General features: G+C 39.2%; 1 protein-coding gene across 2 annotated transcripts in view; it reads right to left on the bottom strand.

Annotated features, from left to right (window-relative positions):
• The window catches only part of LOC100707262 (melanopsin-A), a 62,411-nt gene extending 40,126 nt beyond the window's left edge, over nt 1-22,285 (bottom strand). The window contains exon 1 of one of the 2 annotated variants that reach the window (XM_013269416.2): nt 22,157-22,285. The gene's annotated coding sequence lies outside the window, so the exon portion shown is untranslated. The remainder of the gene's footprint in view (nt 1-22,156) is intronic. The other variant, XM_005471435.2, reaches the window with a different exon arrangement.
• Nucleotides 22,286-24,785: the final 2,500 nt, after the last annotated feature.

Below are 24,785 nucleotides of genomic sequence, written 5' to 3'. Positions count from 1 at the left end.
ACTCATTGTATCCAGGATATTACATATATTACACTTTTGCTTGTTGTTTTACATGTAAATAAATAATATATCAGCTTAAACAACCAAAAAATCCTATTAGGCAACATCCAGTGAAAGTAAACCTAACTCAGTACATTGCAAATAAGCAAACACAAATATTTTAACTGCTAGTGCAACAATAAGCTATAATAAGTATGAACATGAGCTTCCTCAATGAGTTACCACCTTATCGTGATAGAGGGGTTTGTACATTCCAGTAATCCAAGGAGCTCTGCTGTTATTTGGCCCTTATAGGGTCTTTCAAGGCAAACTGATCCTGAGTGGGGGGGCAGACAAAGAGTGATGCTAAATCACAGACTTGGTGTACCCACACATATAGTGATGGTGCACTGGGAACATCTGGCAGATGCCCCATTGCATGAAAACTGGGGACACTGAGTCTGAGTGTGCCGTGTTCCACACCTCCATTGCTGAGATGGCTGCAAGAGTTGTGGCTTCAAGGTTGGTGGTGCCTTTTGTGGTAATCTTAGAACCTAGTAGACACTGGAGGTAAAGAATGAGACTTGTTGGGGTTGGTAGCCTGTGAGACTCCAATGACTGCTGACAGGTGCTCCCAGGCCAAGTGGAGTGCAAGTCTGGCAGTGGCTGATGCAAAAACACAGGTGTGGGAGGAGTTCGGTGAGACCATGGAACAAGACTTTCGGCTAGCCTCAAAAGGATTCTCATGAAACATCAGAAAAATCAAGAGGGTGAAGTGACGCTCTGCTCACACTCTATACAGTGGTAGTGGGATTCTGCTGCCCTCAACTGAGGATATAGTCAGGCAGTGGAAGGAACACTTCAAGGATCTCCTCACTCCCACTGCCATTGCTTTCTGTAATGGAAGCAGAGTCTAGGGACATGGGGCATGAAATGTCCACTTTGAGTCTGGGACGAGTTACTACCCCAAGTGGATGAGTTTAAATATCTTGTGGTCTTGTTCACGAGTGAGGAGAGAATGGAGCATCAGATTGAGAGATGGATTGGTGCAGCATCAGGAGTGACGCTTTACTGATTTGCTGTGGTAAAGAGAGAGCTGAGCGTAAATACAAAGCTATCAATTCAATGGTTGAGCTATGTTCCTGTCCTCACCTATAATCACAAGCTGTAGGTAGTGACTGAAAGAATGGGGTCACAGATACAAGGATAAATTAATTTCTTCTGAAATGTTGCTGGACTGTCCATTAGAAATAGGGGGAGGAGCTTGGTAATTCAAGAGGGACTTGGAGCAGAGCCACTGCTCCTCCAGCTCATAATGAGTCAGTTGAGGTGGTTTGAGCATCTGATTTGGATTCCTCTTGGACATCTGCTAGATAAGTTGTTTAAGGATGTCCTACAGGGGGAAGCCCCGGGGAAGCCCCAGGACTCACTGGAAAGATTATGTCTCTCGCCTAGCTTGGGAACAACTAGATAAACTGGTGCCCCCACAACCAAACCTGGATAAGCGGCAGAAAATAGATGGATAAAGATTATCTTGTAGCAATGACCTTATTTCATTTCATAGTAAGTCAAAAAGGGTGTTTATTACCCTGGTTCGAGGTTCACTTTCTCTTTCTTGTATGAAAAATGATTAAAAATAGTTAAAGATAAAAAATACCTTTATGTCGTAAACACGAGAAAGAATATTCTAATCACCAAAATTATTCTAATCCCACTTTAAGGCTGGTTCCAAAAGCAGGCTAATCCCTATATACTCCCAACTGTACGCTGGAAATAAACATTTTCTGCCCAACACAGCTAACAGCTTGGATTTTATTTGTGCTAAAAGACAGTCATACAACTTTTTACAGGTCTTTCAGTAAGTGAAAGCCTGGGTTTGTTTTATTTATCATCATGCTTAGTTAACCATAGGCATTATAAAAAGTCTTCTGGTCCTGTGGAGGTTTCTCGTGTGACTTCATGTGCACTTTGCACAAAAGTTGTCTACCTTATGTGTTTCCCGAGTGGTTGGCAGCAGTTTGTGGAGTTGGTTCTTGCAGGATGAAATTGGACACAAAAAAGATCCTCACCGAAAATCCTCCAAGTTTGGTTGCCAGCAAATGCTAGCTAACTACTAGCTGAGCAGTAGAACAGCTTGAGGATAAAAGTATAACATAAATGTAGAAAGACTGCCTTCAAAGTAAATTCAAAGCCTTTTGAAAATTCTAAATATTTCAAAGAGCGCAACTTTTACAAACGAAACGGTCTCCATGTGTTTGTGTCACATTTTTCACTGCAGCTAAGAGAGGAACTAGACAGTGTTTGTAGACAATCTACCTCTTTCATTCAAACTATAACTTCCAACTATAACTTCAATAATATGCTAGTGACCAAGGAGGTTTTGCCAAACAGTGAATACACATTTTTCCTAGAGACAGGTGACTGCCAGGGGCTTACGGTCTGGTTTGCAAGCTTCTATAACTGTGACTTTAGCAATCCTTTTCCCAGCGACTGCCATAAACATCCACTTGCAATCAGTCAGAGAGAACTCATTTGTTCCTTCATGATGACTGATGATTGCCAGATGGTCGCAGACCAGTCTCTATGCCTGTGTTACTGGGATCTTATTCACTTTACCCCACTTTGTCACCATGATTTTTGCATTTTCAAAATGGCAGACAAGTTAGCATCACATGCACAGTGGTCACATGTCTACAGTTCATGCGTAAAACAGCTCTCTTGAATTCCTTGAGCACTTTTCCGGTGAGTTTATGGGGTCACTCATTCATTCTGGGTCATATTGAATTAAAAAGTAAGTAAATTTCGGCCATATGATGTTTTATGATGGAGGATTATCCGTGGTGTGAAACCGGTAAAGATTCGTCAATCACAAATTGTTCCCCAATGATCGCGTCATTTACAGTCAGCTCTTCCTTGTCACATCTGGAGTTTACATTTACTAGAGATTGATGCTACTCACATTCTCAATATTTACATAAAGTAAAACAACAGCAACCTATCTACCAACCACAGTTCCAGGGATCAGCAGTTTCCAAAAGCTAGATATTCAGCTTAGATTTAATAACCGCCACAGTTGATGCTTGGTTGCTTGGTGCAACCAAAGTCTTGGTGCACCAACTGCAAAGGTACAACCCCCGTTTGAGATAAACTTAAACCAGAATTAGTAAAAGTGATTGAGAAGCAGAGCTTAATGATGTTGAGAGAGTATATGGATAAAGCATATAAGATCATTTAAGGCTTTAAACCCCAACAGTGCCACTTTATACACAATAATTTGTCTGCAGCATTTTCAATTTGTATACGAGCAAGAGACGATTGACTAACAACAGTATACAGTGCATTACAATAGTAAAGTGTAGCATGACCCTTTACAGATCTGAAGGTTAAAAAAAGATTTTAGTCAGTGCGCCCCAGGGTGGCTGTGGGTACAATGTAGCTTGCCATCACCAGTATACACCCATGTGTGTGTGAATGGGTGGATGACTGGATATGTAAAGCGCTTTGGGGTCCTTAGGGACCATAAAAGCGCTATATAAATACAGACCATTTACCATTTACCATTTAGTCTACAGATTGTTTTGAGCTGCTTTTTACATAACTTTGCATTTTGTTCTTACTGTATTCTTTTTCTACGTAAGCTATAGAAAGTTTATTTCTTTGTTATCACTTTAGCCTTCCTCTGCACGCTTCTTTTGAGTCCTCTCTTCATGGTACATCTTAAAAGGAAGAATTTGAAGTGATGGGGGGGAAAAAGGCTTTTTAAACCTTATTCTGGGGAAAAGTCACCAAAAACCATTTCTTTATCAGATTTGACCTTCAGTTTTGTAGCTGTAGCTTACAATTATGGTTTTCTCACCATTCTTGGAGACAGCAGCTTCAAAATAACTGCCCAGAGGCTTCATCAAGATGAAGTGTGGCAAGACTTGTTAGCTAATAACTTCTAGTCAGCTTTATTTATACAGAGCCAATTCACAGCAACAATCTATGCACACCAGAGAATATATGTGGTCTCTGTTGGTTTTATTTCCGGCCTTTGTTTCCTTCCTGCTTTTTATAATTGGTTGCTACACTCTAATTAGTTTTTATCTGTGTCCTATTTGTTCTTAGACCGTATTTATAGTCCTGCTTGCTTTGACAGTCTGTCTGTTCACCAGCTGCTATTCACATCTCCATCCATACCTCCTTGTGGCTTTGTTTTTACTTCCTTTAGTAAAGTTCCTTTTCCGTGTTTCATCTTTTTGTTGGATAAACTGTAGTTAGTCCTCAGTTTGGTTTTCTGCCAATTTTCGGAACCATTTCTTGTTCCCACTTTGTTTTAAGTGCCATTAAAGTTCCCTTTGTCTGCCTCACCTGCTGACACCAGGTTTGGGTCCTCATTTGATGGTGTACAGTAAGTCTGAAGTCTGTTAGTATACAGACGTCAGATGGACAGAAGGAAAAGCATTAAAGATTTATCTCCTTGAAAAACGGCAAGGAGACTTCCTCCAAACTGAGTCTTCGTTATCTCTAAGGGGCAGTTAAAAACTAGGTAAAGTAAAATAAAGATTTGCTGTAAAAGGATTGAGATGCATTGAAAATTTAAACAGCTATAGATTAGGAGGGAATACATGATAAATAGAGATACACAAAGTGTCAGTGTATTAAGATAGAACAGAAGCAATGAAAAGCAGTGAAGAGTATGTGTATACGGTCCTAAAGATCTCTTGCTTATAGTGTGTGGCAAGACACCCGATAGGATGACCAATGATCATGTGGGCCATTTAGTTCGACATATTGTACGATGGGGCTTTTGTGCAACAGTGGCCTGACAGTTTGATTGCTAGATGCGCTCATCTGTTTCTGTCCAACAGAAGAGCCGCCAGATGGAGAAATGAAAAATGTTTATTGCAGTGCTGAGGAGGGAGAACCACAGAGGGCAATGAGCCACTTCTGTCAAACATAACCAAGCCAAATTCTGGCTGCTTCTTGACATGTTGTTCAAACCCAGTGCTTGATATTTGGAGGGCTATGGAAGAGAACCCTTCCTCCCTGTTCCCTGTTGGACCTGCTAAATTGATTCCATGGGAAATAATTTCTTTTCTCGATTCAAGAGGACAGAAATTACAGCTCTGAGACTGTCAGCGCTTGTTTTCAAACTCAGAAGACAGCAACCGACACAAAACTGCAGTCAGGCGTGTTGAAAGTGCCCAAGTCTAAGGTCATACCTGAGCTTGGTGTCATTTGAAACAAGAGATCTAAAATGACTGATATTTACAAAAATCTCTCTGGGTCTGTGCATTCTTCTAAGTGTGAATGTTGGAAACAAGACATGTTGTATAAAATGCTTTGAGTACTAGAGTAGAAAAGTGCTATATAACTACCAGTTCATTTACCTTTTAAAGAGCAAAGTCCTGATAGAAAAAATAAAGCCTCACATGTCAGTTATTTAAAAAAACCCTATCCAAATAATAGTTAGTTTAATTTCACTGGTCACGAGGACATAAAACCTCTTTGCATTTAATTCAATTCAATTTTATTTATATAGCGCCAAATCACAACAAAAGTCGCCTCAAGGCGCTTTATATTGTACAGTAGATAGCACAATAATAAATACAGAGAAAAACCCAACAATCATATGACCCCCTATGAGCAAGCACTTTGGCGACAGTGGGAAGGAAAAACTCCCTTTTAACAGGAAGAAACCTCCGGCAGAACCAGGCTCAGGGAGGGGCGGCCATCTGCTGCGACTGGTTGGGGTGAAAGAAGGAAAACAGGATGAAAGACATGCTGTGGAAGAGAGACAGAGATTAATAACAGATATGATTCGATGCAGAGAGGTCTATTAGCACATAGTGAGTGAGAAAGGTGACTGGAAGGGAAAAACTCAATGCATCATGGGAATCCCCGGCAGCCTACGTCTATTGCAGCATAACTAAGGGAGGATTCAGGGTCACCTGGTCCAGCCCTAACTATATGCTTTAGCAAAAAGGAAAGTTTTAAGCCTAATCTTGAAAGTAGAGATAGTGTCTGTCTCCCGAATCCAAACTGGAAGCTGGTTCCACAGAAGAGGGGCCTGAAAACTGAAGGCTCTGCCTCCCATTCTACTTTTAAATACTCTAGGAACAACAAGTAGGCCTGCAGTGCAAGAGCGAAGTGCTCTAATAGGGTGATATGGTACTACAAGGTCATTAAGATAAGATGGGGCCTGATTATTTAAGACCTTGTATGTGAGGAGCAGGATTTTGAAATCAATTCTGGATTTAACAGGAAGCCAATGAAGGGAAGCCAAAACAGGAGAAATATGCTCTCTCTTTCTAGTCCCTGTCAGTACTCTTGCTGCAGCATTTTGGATTAGCTGAAGGCTTCTCAGCGAGTTTTTAGGACTTCCTGATAATAGTGAATTACAGTAGTCCAGCCTGGAAGTAATAAATGCATGAACTAGTTTTTCAGCATCACTCTGAGACAGGATATTTCTAATTTTAGAGATATTGCGCAAATGGAAGAAAGCAGTCTTACATATTTGTTTAATATGTGCATTGAAGGACATGTCCTGGTCAAAAATGACTCCAAGGTTTCTCACAGTGTTACTGGAGGCCAAGGTAATGCCATCCAGAGTAAGAATCTGCTTAGATACCATATTTCTAAGATTTTCAGGGCCGAGTACAATAACCTCAGTTTTATCTGAATTAAGAAGCAGAAAGTTAGCGGCCATCCAGGTCTTTATGTCTTTAAGACATTCCTGCAGTTTAACTAATTGGTGTGTGTTACCTGGCTTCATGGATAGATAGAGCTGCGTGTCATCTGCATAGCAGTGAAAATTTATGCTATGTCTTCTAATGATGCTGCCTAAGGGAAGCATGTATAATGTAAATAGAATTGGTCCTAGCACTGAACCCTGTGGAACACCATAATTGACCTTAGTGTCTGAAGAGGACTCTCCATTTACATGTACAAACTGGAGTCTATTAGATAGATATGATACAAACCACTGCAGTGCAGTACCTGTAATACCTACAGCATGTTCTAATCGCTCTAATAGGATATTATGGTCAACAGTATCAAACGCAGCACTGAGGTCTAGCAGGACAAGCACAGAGATGAGTCCACTGTCAGAGGCCATAAGAAGATCATTTGTAACCTTCACTAAAGCTGTTTCTGTGCTGTGATGAGCTCTGAAACCTGACTGAAACGCTTCAAATAAGCCATTCCTCTGCAGATGATCAGTTAGCTGTTTGACAACTACTCTTTCAAGGATTTTTGATATGAAAGGAAGGTTGGAGATTGGCCTATAATTAGCTAAGACAGCTGGGTCTAGAGATGGCTTTTTAAGTAAAGGTTTAACTACAGCCAGCTTGAAGGCCTGTGGTACATAGCCGATTATTAGAGATAGGTTGATCATATTTAAGATCGAAGAATTAATTAATGGCAGGACTTCTTTGAGCAGTTTTGTAGGAATGGGGTCTAAAAGACACGTTGATGGTTTGGAGGAATTAATTATTGAAGTTAACTCAGAAAGATCAATTGGAGAAAAAGAGTCTAACTTAACATCGATGGTACTAAGAGTAGCTGTAGATAATATTACATCTGTGGGATGATTATTGGTAATTTTTTCTCTAATGATAAAAATTTTATTTGTGAAGAAGTTCATGAAGTCATTACTAGTTAACGTTAAAGGGATGGTTGGCTCAGTAGAGCTCTGACTTTTTGTCAGCCTGGCTACAGTGCTGAAGAGAAACCTGGGGTTGTTCTTATTTTCTTCAATCAGTGACGAATAGTAAGATGTTCTGGCTTTGCGGAGGGCTTATCAAAGCTAACTCTGACAACAAATAAAATTTAAGAAACTTTAATCTCCTGGTACACATGCCAAGAGTTACACTACATATACATTACACTGTAATGAGCCCCAGCAATGATAAGTGTCCCTCAAGCCTCACACAAAACAAATGCCGTGCTAATTCAAGGCATGGATACATTACGTGAAATAAACAAAATACAGTTGTCTTCATTATTATATACGTCAACCATCCACAAGTCAAATTGTTATGACCTTTTAACGTGTATGTGCTTCAGTGTATCAAAAAGTATGGCTCATATGTTTCCCACTTTGGCTTCTGATTGGCTGTTTGAGGGCAGGGGTGGGACAGTTGCCATCTTTACCATTATGCACGGGGTCAGATCTAGATCATGTGTGGGTGGGCAGTTTAATAATTAGGTAGGCAATTTAGGTTAGAGCAGCTGTCTAAGTAACCTACAGGTTGCTCGATTGATGTCCTACCATAATACTATACAAGAATATTATCAAGAACAATTCAACAACATAACACTTATCTAACTGAAAAGTTAATAGATGCACAGAGCAGCAGCAGTAGGCACTCTTTCAGTGACCTTTAGCTAGTCAGAAACTATGTAATTGAGGGAAAATCTCCAGTGAGTTTTGCAGAACCAGTGACCATTACATCATTACATGTTAACTCAACCAAACGAAAGTGAGACAGAAAAGGCGAGGGCATCATCTAATCAGCAGAAAAGCTGCCACAACAGTTCAACCAAAGCTACACAGAAATTCAGGATGTCAACAAAAATCTCTAAAGAAAGTACAAGATATTTAAGATATATAAAAGTAGTGGGACTGTGCATGTATTTTACTTGTTGCCTTTCTCTCTGCTCATAGCTGAACACCTTTGCATGCTCCGAGAGACACAGCTTGTACTTCAGATCTTATTAAGACTGAGCTAGTGGGAGACTTTGGAGTTTGGATGTAGACTTTCCACCCAGTCAAACGTTAGAAACATTTTCTAAGCTGAACACAAAACAATGTTAAGTTGGGGGGTTACGAGAGGTTTGGATGAGCTGTCAGCCATGGCTATATCTAGAACTGGCGTTCGTTCCACATTTCTGTTTAGGATTCTTTAAGTGCCATGCTTCTCTCTTATAATGGCTCTATTAATGGCTACTTTGTTCTCTAGCAACTTTAAATTATTCATTTGCATCCAATCTGCATTGTCACTACAGAGCTACAATGATGCAAACATCTGCCTGAAGGCTTTCACATTTTTCACGCTTTGTCTTGCAATAGAAAAGTCCAGGTGTGGATAATAGCTCACTGCTGCTATTCCCCACGTTCACACTCACAGAGCAAATGGGCGAAGACACTTCACCGTGCTTCCCCTTGCTCTGTGCCACCACCTCTGCTCTAGTTCAGTCATGTAAATGTAGTTGTAAGTGGGTTGAGAGGCTTCACACGTGGCGTGAACAATCAAACACACTCATTGGGGCCACATATGCAAATTAATTCTCAGTTACACTGGCAGCCTTAGTTATGCTTCACCTGTTTAAACTGAAATATGGTGCTACTTGGCTCTTCAAGAATTGCATAATTCCTAATTTGCTCCTGCTCTTTTTTCTCATTTTCGCTGCTTTATCTAATAATAAATAATAAATAATAAATATCAGTCACTGAATATGTTTTATATTGTGTGAGAACACAACCAGTAATAATCATAGTAAAAATCTTGTTTATTGCTGAAAGTTTACCACAAACTTCAAATTTTCTGCATATCCTACAAATGCTCGATTGTGAGCTATCCTTCATCTTTCACTCAGTGTATAGGCGATATATTACACAAAGAGACCGTGCTTCTGTTTGTTAGGTGAAAAATGATGGTGATAGAAAGCAGTTTGCTTAAATTGTTTTAAAAAGATGTTGTGAGGATAAGGGGAAGTTTTTGAATCCCTAAGAGCATTCACTCGTGCCAGCCTTAGCTGTTTGTTTGCCTCAGTGAAACACCTTTGGTACCAGTGCTCCAACACAGCTCTCCAGCAGCACCCACGTTTCCATTAGTCTGAAGGATGCATAGCATGGAGCGTTTGTGCAGCAGCTGAAGTGAAAGGTCACCGTGGACAGGGCCTTGTTGAGATGCTCAGTGCTACAGTGACATTCTTTCTTAAATGAATCATTTCTTACAGGCCTCTGTCACCTCACCTATAACAGGTTCAGCCACTGAAAGAAAGAAAGCTATCATTTATTAAATAGAGTTTCTGTGGAGCACATAATTGGACTTTACACTAACATTGGTACATCTGCGATCTTCCTCTTTTTCTCACTTTCTATTTATGTGGGTGTCTTGTGCATCTGTATTTAAGTATACCAATACTTATAGCTGCATAATTAGCAGAATAATAATAATGCATGGGCAAATTGTCCTCGTTGATTTAACAGTGGCTTTGACTTTATTTAATAGCACTCTTTTATTTAAGTGTCTCCAAAATTATCAAGTTACTCACAGTAGCTATGTTATTGGTGTATTGATTTTAATTAAGTTGTTTTAAGTTGAACGGAAGGAGAGTGTGAGGGAAATCCTGCCTACAGACTCCACAGGCCAACATCAACGCTGTGAGGAACATGACAAGTGGCAACTATGTTTCCCTCTAATGAGCAACAAATGAGCACCAAAATGAAACTATACTGCTTAAGTATATCATATTTTTTAATTTATCACCACTTAAACAGATCATAAATTTTGTGTCTAATTGATGTATTACTGAGTCTGTTTGCTGCCTAATAAGGAACTTTTGGTATAATTTAGCACAAATGACTTGACAGTTTTAAAGCAGTTGTAAACTTACAGTTTACAGTAAATTAATGTGCAAATCCATTAACTTTGATGCTGTGGTGCAAGGCTTGTACAGTTAGGGAAGTAATTATTTAATCCCCTGCTGAATTTGGATGTTTTCTTACTTACAAAGAAATGAACACTTATTCATTTTTTAGGGTAGTTTTTGTTTGAACGGAGACAGCAACCCGGTATCAATAGACACGCCAGTTCACCGTGTCCATTTCTTGCTTTACTTCTCTAAATCGTGAAAATATACGCATGCAGAAGTTGCAGTAACAGGAGAGGGAGATATGTTATTTCAGTTCAACGTGAAAATAATCACAGCAAAATGTTTAAACAGACATTATTGACACATTTACACATAAATATGTATTAGCCGCCTAGCTTAATCGCCTGGAATGCACTTCATAAGTTTTTTGCTCACTACCAACTTTGTGGCTTTAAAATATATTATCTCCCCCTGCTGGTAATGCAATTTCTGCATGCGTGTTCATTTCACGTTTTGGAGAGGCAAAGCATGAAATGGACACAGTGGACCGGCATGTCTCTTACATATTTTGGCAATATCGAGTTGGAGAGAGACAGAATATTAATTAAAAATCTTGAAAAAACATATCACATAAACGTATATTAATTGATTTTCATGTCATTGAGTGAAATAAGTTTTTGATCACATGCAACCCAGACAAAATTCTGACTCCCACAGATTGGCTGCATGCCCATGTGGCACATAAATTACAATCTAAAGTCAATCAATTAAACATACTCTTGATCTCAACTCATTATGTGCTTAAAGCACACCTGTCCACTGAGCCAATTTCTTCTATTCCAATCTCTCTGTTGCCATGTGCAAGACCGAAGAGCTATCAAAGGACACCAGGGACAAGACTGGAGACCTGCACAAAGTTTAAATGGGCTGCAATACCAGTAGCAAGAAGCTTAGCCAGAAGGTAATTGCTGTTGCTATGATTATTTGTACAGACCCAGTGAAGATCTAAATGATTCAGAGAAGGCTTGGGAGAAAGTGCTGTGGTCAGATGTAACCAAAATTGAGCTCTTTGGGATCAAATCAACCCGCCATTGCCCCACAAAGCACAATGTTTTCGCTAAGGGTACAGGACGACTACAGTGCATTGAGGGGCCAATTGACGGTGTCATGCACTTAATATCCTGGGTGAGTACCTCCTTCTCCAACCAGTGTACTGAGGATGAGTCAGGGATGCCTCTTTCATAATAATAATGAGCCAAACATACTGCCAAGGCAACAAAGGAGTGGCTTAAAAAGCAACACATTAAGGTCATGAAATGGCCGTGCCACTCTCTGGACCTCAGACCTACAGAAAATATGTAAAGAGGGAGCTGCCAAACCCCAAGAAACCTAAAGGATTTAGGGAGTTTCTGTAATGAGGAGTGGGTTACAATTCTTCCTGAGATGTGTGCAAACCTGGTGACCAACAACAACGAAACTGCTAACCGCTGTGCTTGCCAACAAGGGTTCCTCCATCAAATATTCAGTCATGTTTTGCTTGGGAATCAAATACTTATTTCACTCAATGACAGGAAAATCAACGTATAACTTTTTGATGTGTTTTTCTGAGGATTAAAATTAAACTACTATAAAAATAAAGACGTTACAAATTCAAATAATTTTATTTCCCCCACTGTGCGATTAATGCTTCATTTGTATGTCTGTGATGAATTTACGTAGAGTGTACAAAGTGTCCAACACTGTTTAGTGTTTGTTTTAACATTCTAATTGTGTTTTCTGTTTTGCAATATTGGACTGCTCACTAACCCTCTTGACATTCAGCTCCACACATGCTAATAAACTGCACATTAATGATCATGTTTAGAAATGGATGCACTCAGCTGAAAAAAAAATGATTGCACTAACCATTTTGTTACATTTTGGGCTAATTTTCCTCTAAAATGAACCCTAATCTCAATAAACCCTCTTCAAAACTGCTACAACCCAATTATGTTTGCTGCATTGAATGTCCCACTGACCCTTTTGACACTGAGCTGTGCGCATCCTAATGAAATGTGTATGTTTAGAAATGGACACACTGAAAAAAGCAACAGGTAAATACAACAATGTCTGACTGCATTTAAGTAACTCGGGGAAAAAAAATTAGATTATGGCCATTTTATTACATTTCTGTCCCTTGGGCTCATTTTTCATTACTTGTAACTTTATGAATACTGTACTTGATTAGATTACTCAGAGCTTCCTGTATTTGTCAACAAAAAAAGTTTTTAAAATCCAATTTAAGTATAGTACAAATTATGCTGCAGTGTAAATCTGCTCGCTTTCCTGCCCAGCATTAGTGAGGATTTTTATTAAGCAATCGTTGTGGATCCTAAAGTCTGAAGTATGCAGGTCAGCGTTTGACTACAGAGAGCTGGATTAAATTTAATCATTTCTAGGGCTGATCATAATATCTGTGCCCCCCTTTTTTCAGAATGTTGGTATTAGATAAACCAGCTAAAACAGACATCTAGTGCATTCTGCTCACACATTCTTGACTTAGACAATAAAGCCTGATGCTAACAGTAAAACTGACCTGTATTTGGTTGTTGTGTGTGCTTGCATGTGTGCATGCCTGTGCGTGTATTCCTATTAATGTGGTTGCATAAGTGGATCTGGCAGAGGCAGTAGATAGAGGCTGACACTATTAAGCTGCTCTGGGACCTGGAATCAGTCCAGAACAACCAGTTCAACAACACACCAGCGATGATGTCCGAGTTTCTAGGACACGACAGCTGACATTGACAGAATTATCTGATCTGTCACACACACGGCCTCAAAATCTGTCTAACTCACCGCATAAATTACCGTATTTTTAGAAATACGTCAATGTTGCATAAGAATTGTAGATTAGATCTAGAGCCAAATTTTTAATGCTTCAAAACTTGTGTACTTTGAAAAAAGTTTTTTTGTAAGTACCCAGGGTTGTCATGTAAACTGTTTTGCCTTCTTTTGACCAACAGTGTTTCCGAGCCTCATAGTCTCTTAAGCCACAGCAGTGTATGTTTTTTTTTTTCTTTTCAGTTCTGCAGGCAAGAAAAATTCAAGGAAAACATCATTTAAATCTTTCTCAGTAAGACAGCGTTTCTGTGAAATAGAGCATCATTCTTCAGAAACAAACTGGACCCTCGTTTTTTGTTTCCTAAAACGGTTTCCACCTCGTGCTTTCAGCAGGATCTGGGCCTCATGCATAAAACTTTACTTAGACAAACACACTCACCTGTCTCTTTATTAGGGACAACTATTTAACTGCTGTTAAACAACTACAGATAACAATACCAACCAACATTCAAAACTGGCACAAAAACCTATGGACGCTCAACGCTCCAAAGTCCCACACAAGATGTGGGCAACTAAAACAGAGCTGCAGTTATCAGTTTGACACAAACAAAACTGAGCATGACCTACTCTGGCTATTGGCTAACCTAACTCAAATTTACAAGGCTCAATAAGTGAATGTTGCTCTAGTTTGAATGCACAAGACCTGAATACTTTTATCTAAAATTTACATTGGTCGTCATGTGCTACCGCATTCTACACTTAAATGTTTGACATGGTCTGCCATCTTATTGTAGAACCTTTGCAGTTTCTTGCCTACCTGGAAAGATTGGTTAACTTTCAGCTGATTAGCTTCAGTGAAATTCATGGGCATGGCAAGGGCCACCCTAGGGTTACCACACACACACACACACAAAAGTGATGCTGGTGTGTCCAGCACCTACCAGCTTACTCAATTAAGGCAAAAAGTCTAACTACGTGATGTGGTAACATACAGCCTTACCAAACCTTACTGCAGGACAAGCCTCCCTATGCCACGGTAAAAGTTTGCATGCCACTGTTTACTGATAAGAGATAGTGAGAACAGGTTGTAATTTCATAAATCAAAGGCTATATCAAACACCTCATGGATGCTGCTGCAGAATGCTGGGCACAGCTAAACAAAAGGCTAGCCTTTTTAACTCCAGCCCACAAGTCAGCGCAGGTGCCGGCCAATCACCTCATCGAGGTTGATATGGAAACAGACAGCACCAACACAACAGGGGTAAAGTGTTGATCGGAGAAAGTGGCAGAAAGACAGAAAAGCAGCATCTGCAGTCACAATAAATAAGTCTGAACTTCTCTTTCATACAATTACAGTTTAGTAAACATGACAAACTAGGCAAACACTGTTGCTTACTGCCTCAGCTGTATCCGAGGAGAGGAGGTACTGATCACAAGGTTGGTAGTTTCCTGGATCCTTGGCTGTCTGCATGATAAAGTATCCTTGGGCAGCATACTAACCCCAAGTTACTGTCCGATGCATCCATTCGAATGTGTATCGGTGTTAGACAGAACGCACTTACATAGAAAAAGTGCTTGTATGAATGGGTGTGAATGGGTGAAGGCAATTTGTATGAAGCGCTTTGAGTGATCAGGTCAAGTAGACTAGCATTATATAAGAACCAGTCTCAGGGGGTTGGGAAGGGCACCTGTAACTGGAAGGTCGCCGGTTCGATCCCCGGCCTCTCTGTCCTGGTTGTTGTGTCCTTGGGCAAGACACTTTACCCTACCGCCTATGGTGTTGGCCAGAGGGGGCCGATGGCGCGATATGGCAGCCTCGCTTCTGTCAGTCTGCCCCAGGGCAGCTGTGGCTACAACCGTAGCTTGCCTCCACCAGTGTGTGAATGTGAGCGTGAATGAATAATGTCATTGTAAAGCGCTTTGGGTGCCTTGAAAAGCGCTATATAAATCCAATGCATTATTATTATTAAAATAAAATAGTTATGTACTGATTCTTCATCTGTGGCTGTTTAAAAAAAACAAAAAAAAACATTACACTGATTAAACATAAATTTTTAAAAATAGTCTCCAGACTGTTTGTTCTCACCAAAGATTATTGTGAGCACTCAAAGTGTATCCAAGTTGCAAGTAAACAAACTGACCTTTTAAAGTTGAAGCAAAAACCTGCATAGCAAGATTTAGCATTAATATTGTGATTTTGGTTAAAATAGACTGTTTACTAAATCAAGACAAACTTCTGTAGTTTGCAATGAGCACCTCATGTATCCCTATGTACATACATATATATCCAATGGTTATGTGTCGGTGACAATACTAACAGAGCATTTTTACGCAGGGACTCGCATCTCCTTCAGATGCTGACAGATTGCTATTGAACCCTGTCAAATTGCCCTGGACACAAAGTGATGCTACATAATGGTCTCCTCAGTGCATTACAATATGCAGAACATGTGGGAGTGAGAGCAGGCTGAAGTGGCAAATTTCCTAAAAGCAATGAGAATATAAAACAACGTCTCATCTAACAGCATAACAGGAACTGTGGAAAACATTGTTTCATTAAAAGAAACAAGAGCACCACCAATCAGTTAATATCTGGAGACATTTTTAAAACTGCATGAATGAACTTTAGTGTCCCACCGCAGTGTCAAGCATCATCATTCTAATATATTGCATAAAAACCTATTATGGTTGTTTATCACTGTCATCATTCTGATTTGCTTTAGTTGAACGTTATCATATAAGCAGCAGGCAAAGCTGTCTGTCATCACGTCTGCTGGGTCCTGTGGGTTGTAGGCTGGAGCCTGCGTGGATCAGCTTTGTTTTGGTGCTACTGTGGATGTTGGTCAGAGTGGGATGTGAGAGGTTTCAGCCATGTCAAAACCTCAGACTCTTTTTGTTTTGTTTTTGTGTTTTGGCAGGGCATGTTATTCTGCTGGGGGTGCATCTGCTTTCTTGTTAAGCCACAGAAGCACAGTGCATGTCAAAGTAAGCCAGAGCCCAACTATGAACTAAACAAATGGCGTGCACATTACTGACATTTCATAGATGGGCAAATAACAGTGATGTGGCACTTCTAAGTGATAACACAAATTAAGATTTTCATACTTATAATTAAAGACATTATTGAGTGTCTGTTAAACAGGGTATAGAAAAAGAGTAAATAAGCACAAGAGCACACTCTTGACTCGAAATTAATTGCTTCATGAATGAGTGACAGCATTAATTGTACCTGCATTTCCTTTTGTTGTGCTGTTGCGGAGCTTTGTTAGTGCGGCTTTTGCTGACTGACACAACTAGATGAAAGGAGCTACCATTACTGTTACAGGGCTGCAGGCGCAAATACTCGAGACTTTTCTACGAAAAATGCACGGATATTTAGAATGAGTGAAACAAAGCAGAATCACAGCGGTGGTCTAAGGTTAGACATGAGAGGGATATAGCCATAGGCAAGCTGGCATTTGCAGACTATCTCTCAGCACCATTTTTTATTGCAACATCTGAGGCAGATAAGCTGTAAGAATATGCACAGAAGACAAGTGGGAAAGGTGAAAAGGCAGACAGTTCAAGCCTGATGAACAAAAACCTGAGCTGTCGAACAAATGAACATAATTTTTTATATTATTCTATCCTATTATTATTATAATAAAGTATTAGAAAGTTTGTGTAGAGTATTATATGCCATTGATCAAAATTTGATCGTAAACCTTTTTTTTTAACAAAAAGGGAAAACAAGACACCATAAAAATATTCAGACATAATGATTTACTCACACTGCTATGGGTACTTTATCACCACATGGCGCTGGTTCCAGAGAGAAGAGGTTAAGAGATATTTAACCAGCTTAAAAAACTACAGGCAGATGTTGTCTTACTACAAGAGACTCATAGACCTGCCACAGCTACAGCTGAACTTTAAACACCCGAGTTTCCTAATTAATATTAATACATAAAAGTGTTAATTTCACAGTACTCAACACAGTTATACACCCAGAGGGTAGCTTTCTAAATAAAAATTATCTTTACTTATGTCATGTATATAACCCAAATGTTGATGACAACTCATTCTACCACGATCTTTTTATTACACTCACTGAACACCTAAATTGATCACTTGTTCTTAAGGGCGACCTCAACATTAGACTACATGAAGAAATGGACAGGCTCAGTACAGCAGGAACTCACTGCAGCTGGCAGTCCACAAATATAGTTAAGCAGTACATCTGGATTATTTCCTAGTCAGCAGCTCACTGTTGAGTGAAACTCAACACTGAGATGCACCCTATAGCTGCGTCAGATCTGCTTTCTGAGAGCCAGGGAAAGCTGTGAAAAAAGAAGGTAATTCCGCCAATAATTTCAGTTTCATCACATAAGAAGAAAAGAAAAAGCAAATGTATTCAGGAATTATAGGAAACCATTAAATCCTTAGCCTATGGCTCCTGGAACAGGAAATGCTGAGCAAAATACATAAAGCAAAACTAGAATTTATTGAATTATTGACAAAAACTTCATTTTTAGTACAAAGACTTCGCTTGCAAAATCTTGAACATGGTAACAAATCAGGTTGATTTCTAACTAACCAGTTAAAAATAAATAAAGAGGAAACAACTACATGTTCTGTTAAAGACTTAAGTGGGAATACAGTATATGATCCTGAAAGAATGCAGAACATTTTCTGTGACTCTTACAAAACTTTATATTCACTTCAAATGAGCCTATTTAAAGATAAAAGTTTTTTGATAGCATAACTCATTCAAAATTATCAAAGATCATCATCTATAGTTATCCTGTTCTATATGGTCTATATGTTTGACATGTTTATTATTTCTATTTCTAAAACTGTTCTTGTTGTTTTGTGTTGAAAGGCACCAAAATGCATTTATTAGACTAAATGAATGAAAACACAGCCCAAAGAAAAACTTCGAACGACCTTCAGAAAGCCTGGAGAACTGTTGCTCAAGACGACAGTCAAAATTCCAAGAAAGTCGAGCTCCTTGGAAGCAAAATATAAAGAAATGAGTCATTGCTCAAGACCTTTGCAGAGTGCTGTATGTCGCTGATGCCAGATGTGTTCCTGAGAATTATCACAAAGGTGGTTTTGAGTCCTCTGACAGATACTTATATGTCTGCCTGTGGAAAGACTTAATGTCAGAACCATCCAAGATACCCACACGGGCCTTGACAGGTGTGCAGTTAAGATCAAAATAAAGGTCGATGGGATGTGGTCTGAGTCATGACTACTGAGAACCTATAAAATAATGTAGTAATGACTTGAGTTATAGTGCATGTGATTGTCATGGGTATTGTAAGAGGAAATACAAGATACTATACTCTCTCATGTTACATTAGATTGTTAAAAAAAACAAACAAAAGAGAAGTGAATAATGTAAAAGAGACAAGAAACAGGCAAGTCAGACAAGTCTCCAACCTGTCTGTTACATGGCCCATATGTGTGTTTCTTTGTTTTTTTCTTTTTGTTTTAGCTGTTACATTATTGAAGTTCAATTTTATATCTTTAATATAGATGCTTGTTTTTGCCATGATTTGTAATTCTGCATGGATTTGAGTTGTAGGTATGTGTGAAAACAGAGTATGAAAAAAATATATATCGGGACGAGCACTCAAAGAAGACTGATAAAGAGTTGGGAATGTACTTGAATCTTACTAAGGTCTCTGAGCTCACCAGCAGGGTCATCGGAGGGGATTAGGAAGACCAGGGATTACCAGCAGAATGGCAAGATGGGATCTGTGCATTTTATCAGAATCACCATTAATCCTGAGCTAAAACCGTCCACATCTCTGTATGACAAAGACACAGACATCAATATTCCCTATAAACACGTACACACTCGCACATTTGATGTATAGACAGATGCCATACAGTCTGTTATTTCCTATGGTGAATGTTGTGCATTTGTGATTTAGAAAGCAATCCTTTTTCTCACGTATAACAACAAGCGAACAACAGGTGTGCTTTCAGGCTGAGAGAAGAAGAAAAGAGGTTTGGAGATATTTAAAAAGGCAAAGATGAAAACGAGAGGTGACAATAGCATTCATCTGTAAAACATCTGTTTCTTCTGCACCTGTAAAATGATGTCACTGGATTTATTCTTTTTTTAGTTTTATCAACTAAAGAATCTATTGGTGCTCATGGACTATTATTATAATTATTATTAGTATTGTATTAGTATTGAAAAGGATCTATTAAGTCTTGGAGTCAGCTGTGGGTCAGTTCTGCCTGATGGGTGTCATAATGCTCATAATCATTCATCATGTGAAACTGATATCATTAAATGTGGTGCACACAACATAAATCTATACAACAGCTATAGTCATGTGTAAAGAAAACAAAAAAACACCAAATGAAACCTATTAAAATGGGAGCATAGGATTAGTGTCTCCTCCCAGTTTACAATTCCCAGAGATGCTGTTATAAAGCGGAATTCTTACCTACTGTAAACTATTAGAACAATCGCATTTAATAAAGGGTCCAGTATCCACAAGTGCTCATGCCGTAGCCTTAGTGTCATTGCACTCTGAGTAAAACCTCTGTTTTGCTGATGCTATGCTTTGGGTAAATTTAAAGTTGTATTAATAGATTTTCTTGGATGCTTTTGAAGCAGTGATACCTTTAGATATCTAAACTCCTGGGGGAAATATCTGCTAAACACTTGGCTAGTTGGCATTTCATCTGTCTTTGCAACAAAATGAATAGTCCCACATGCCATAAATCATGATGTGAGGGAAATGAGAGTTAGCCACAACAAAGGTTGCAAAGACAAGCCCAGCAGCTTCCATTTTCATCCAAAATCTGAACTCACAGGACAGAAAACAGAGTGAAACAAACATGAAGTTCCCAAAAAAGGACATGAATGATATTCTCCTGACAAATAAACCGTTGATTTATGCCACCATAACAGCTGCTACCTCTTTTTATAGATATGCTGCTCTTTACATCAGGGCCATTAATCTGCATCCTTTACTGCCATTCTTCCTTTGACCCCCACCCCCTTTATCTTCCCCTGCTCCCTCTTTCATTCCCTCTTTACCTTGTGATATGCATGTGGGAGATGCTGCGCTTTATTTACTTCGACAGTTGGATGTTGGAACTCAGACTGATAACGCTCCCAAACTGGGCATGTTCCATTAGTATAGTCGGAAAAGCAAGGAAAACTTTGTTCCTTAGCAAGAGAGAGCCATTCATGCATCACTCACAATGTGGTGCCTCTTTTTCTGCACTTGAGAACACTGCTGCATGTTCATGGGTAGACCCTGGTCAGTGTGCTTTGTGTAGCACATTTCACGAGTGACAGTACAAATTACAAGTTTTAAAGTTTCACTGCTGTTTACACCTTTGCTTTCTTTCAAAAGCATTTCGATGTGCTTTACAAAGACAGAAAGAGGAAAGCATTAGAACAAAACAAAAATACAATAATTACAATAAAATTATTATTTCATGGAAAAGCTACGGGGAAAAAAAAGTTTTTAATCCTGATTTAAAATAACTACTAGATTCTGCACACCCGAGGTGTGAGGGGAGATTATTCCACAAGTGAGACACATAAACACTAAATGCTACCTCACCTTGTTTGGTTCTAATCCTAGGAATATTAAAGTACACCTGTTCCTGAGGACCTAGGAGGCCTAGAGAACTCGTAGCTCCCAAGCAGGTAAGCAATATATTTATGCCCAAGACCATTCAATCATTTATAAAACATAAGCAAAATTTTTAAACAATCCTTTTACACACAGGAAGCCAAAGCAACAATTTCAAAATTGGTGAAAAATAATATTTTCCTGGAGTTGGTCGGGACCCTAGCAGCAGCATTTTGAATAAGCTGCAACTGATTAATCTTTTTTTTATTAAGATCAGTAAAAACTCTAAACTATTACAATAATCTAAACTACTGAAAAAAACACATGTATAAGATTTTCACTATCTTTCTTTACCACATGACCCTTAGTTCTTGCAATACTTTTAAGATGGTAATAGGCTGATTTAGTGATGGTCTTTATATGGCTAACCATATTTTTAACTTGGTCTGTAGTTTTGAGATTCATTAACTAAATCTGGGAAATAACTTCAAGCCTTGCATTTTTGTGGCCAAAACTATTACTAAAACTTTTACTGCTGTTTTCTCAGCATTGAGCTGATGAAAATTCTGGTTCATCCATACTCTAATTTGTTAAATACATTAAGCCAGTAAGTCTAAAGGACTAGAGTTATAAGGTGACACTGAGATATACTGCTCATCAAGTATCATCAGCATAACTACGATACAAGATATTATAATGCTCCATTATCTGAGCTAAAGGAAGCATATAAATATTAAACAGAGGTGTTCCAAAATAGAACCCAAAGGACCCCACACGTAACCTTTCTTCAGTCAGAATTATACTGTCGATGCAGAGTGATACAAAATAATCTCGATTTGTCAAATAAGATTTAAACCAAATAAGCACAGTTCCTGGGAGTCCCACCCACTGCCTATCAAAGCAGTATATTAAGATCAACCATATCAAGTGACAATTCTGACTGGGAATTCGGAAAGTCTTACTTTTGATTCAAATACAATGCACCAAGAGTGGCAGGTTTCCCCGCTTTTGTGTGGTCTGCCTGGGGGTGTGGCTTTCAATCAGCTGCTAACAGTGTTTCACCTGTTCTCTGTTCCCTCATCAGCTGCAGTGTACTGAAGGACTTGTTCTCCCCTCTATTCTGTGCAAGATTGTACAGCTTCAGTAAACTAGGCTCATCTTGCTTTTTGGTTCTTGTTTACCTTATGTCCTTACCTTGGAGTCTCCATTGCCTCTCTTGGTTTCCTTTCAATGTGTTGGACAGTTTTCCTTGGCCTGCTCAGACAAACTGAGTTTCTAGATCAGGGGTGGGCAATCTCAGTCCACGAGGGCCGGTGTCCCTGCAGGTTTTAGATGTGTCCTCGAACCAACACAGCTGATTTAAATGGCTAAATTAGCTCCTCAACATGTCCTGAAGTTCTCCAGAGGCCTGGTAACGAACTAATCATGTAATTCAGGTGTGTTGACCCAAGGTGAGACCTAAAACCTGCAGAGACACCGGCCCTCGTGGACTGAGATTGCCCACCCCTGTTCTAGATCCAAACTATCACTCAGAGAAGGAGGACTTTCTGAAAATGCTCACCTACCTGCCCACTGTCCTCCACTGCTGTCTTTTAGTAAGAAATTCTTCAACTTGTGTCAGCTGTTCCATGTCTGCATTTGAGTCTACCTGTTTTAATTAAATATGACAAAAGGAGACCTTGTAGATATCTTTGCAACTGCAGCAGCAGCTGACAGAACGACAGGATGTGAATAGAGGAGTAAAATCCCCGTCCATCTACCTTAAATTCCTCTCAGTCTTTTAACAACAGAATAACAGCAGATTAATGATCTTTCCATGGTATCCCACCCCTCTTTCACATCCGCATAACTACCTGTGAGGTCCCAGACGTCTGAACCTCACTAAAATATTTTTCAAAACAAGACAGTAAAAAATGAGTGTTGTTAGATGGCTTTTACAGGACTACTGGAATTCCATGAATTGTTGCCACCCTACAGTGACTCAGATTAGTTTGTGTTTTGGGGATTAGGTTGATGCATAACTCGTGAGCAATGGTTTAGGCACAAGAACTGAATCTTAATTGATAATCAGAATTTAGGGAAATTCACTGATATCTAAACCTTGGTTATGGTCTGCTCTCATCCAGTACTCATGACAGTAACTTGTATGAAAATGGATGGTTTCATAAAATAATAATATAACCCATCTTAGCATAGCATAAATATATGCTGGTAGTTCATTTTAAAAATTAAGACCAGTGCTGAAATATGTGTGAAGAGCTCATAATTTGCTGAACTACTTAAACTCAAAGTATCTTTCACATGAGGGCTGGTAAAAAAAAAAAAAAAAAAAAAAGCCCCCAAACGTACTTTTAATAGTTCCTAAGTGGTCATTACATTTTAGACCCATTTGATAACAGTAAAATAAAGCAGAGGCAGTGACGGAAATGTCATTTCATAGCATTTGTCATCTTTGGATCATGCTGCTCCTAAGTTGTTTGTGGAATAAAACACGTGTTTTTGCCACAAAGGTACAAGAAGCAATAATTATTCTTATGACTGGACACACAATACAGCTGAACAATGCCATGTTTTTGCACAACTTCAGTGAAATTATTGGTGCTGAGAAAATTATAGTTTGCTCGGCGTCTGTGGTTTGCAAGTAGTAGAATTATTTCAGAAAGATGGTTACGTTATCTTGCAATCAAATGACCGAAGCAGAACAAGGAGACAAAAGCTTTTTATCTTTCAATTCTGTTGAGACGAAAATAAAAAACACAACAGGATAGGCAGAGCAGGAGCGATGCCTGAGAATAAGTTAGGAAATTGAGGGTTTAGTTGGTTAAAGAGTGTAGATTGTGCGTTGTAATGATTTTAAGAAAATTGCAATATTGATGGTTGACCGTTTATAAAGTAATTTTCTCCTCTGTCAGAGATGTGTAGGTGGGTAGACTATTACACAGCTTTCAGCTGTTTGTGTGCTTATATTAGCAACTTTTGTTGAAATACTAAGGTACTGACTTGAAGGATGGCAGTGAATGAAACAGCTGACACTGCTTAATCACTACATGATGGCTGTGTGTCTTCATCTAATGGTGTTACCAGAAAAAAAGCATCTGCCTACCCTCTGTACTCCTCACAAACAGGGCAAATAAAAGGAAGATTAGTTTAAAATGGTGTACTACAGATTAAAATGGAACAGTGGGTGAAGAGATTTCATGCAGCTGGCTGTTGAGATGAAAGGGGAAACTAACAAGCAGTACGTTGGACTCTTTCTCTGCATGTATGTGTGTATGAAAAGAAGAGATTAGGTGAGAGGGACTGAATGAGCTAGAGGAAAAAAAATAATCTCCAGGTTTTAGAAAAGAGTGGGCGACTAAATGTACGAATACAGATGAACAGGAAAGTAAAAACTGATTTTCAGTGAGGTTAAAGGCAAAAACTGATAATATGTTAAAGGGTATGCAGATTTTGCCAAAAGAGGCTTGCCCGATAAGCCTTTCTGTCCTAGGTGACCCCTGAAGTGAAGCATTCTGGAGCAGAAAACGTGGCTAGTCGACATAACAGAATATATTTATAATAAAATTCACACTTTGTCATAGTCCCCTGTGATGCTGTGCTGGCTCACAACATTATATATCTCTTTCCTGTCGGGGTGTGTGTGCGTGTCTGTGCATTAACCTCAGTCTTGTATTTCAGGGGGCAGGTTCACTATCTTGGCTCCCACCTTCTGGTTCTATGCAACAAGAGGGAATCATCTCACCTGTTTTTAATCACCCTTCACTAGGTGCTATTTAAGATGGAGAAATTGCTTCAGTTCCAGTTGCTGAA

This window comes from Oreochromis niloticus, linkage group LG8 (genome assembly GCF_001858045.2).
Source record: "Oreochromis niloticus isolate F11D_XX linkage group LG8, O_niloticus_UMD_NMBU, whole genome shotgun sequence".
Lineage (NCBI taxonomy): Eukaryota > Metazoa > Chordata > Actinopteri > Cichliformes > Cichlidae > Oreochromis > Oreochromis niloticus.
Note: the sequence above shows the minus strand (reverse complement) of the source record. Positions and strands in the feature narration are given on the sequence as shown.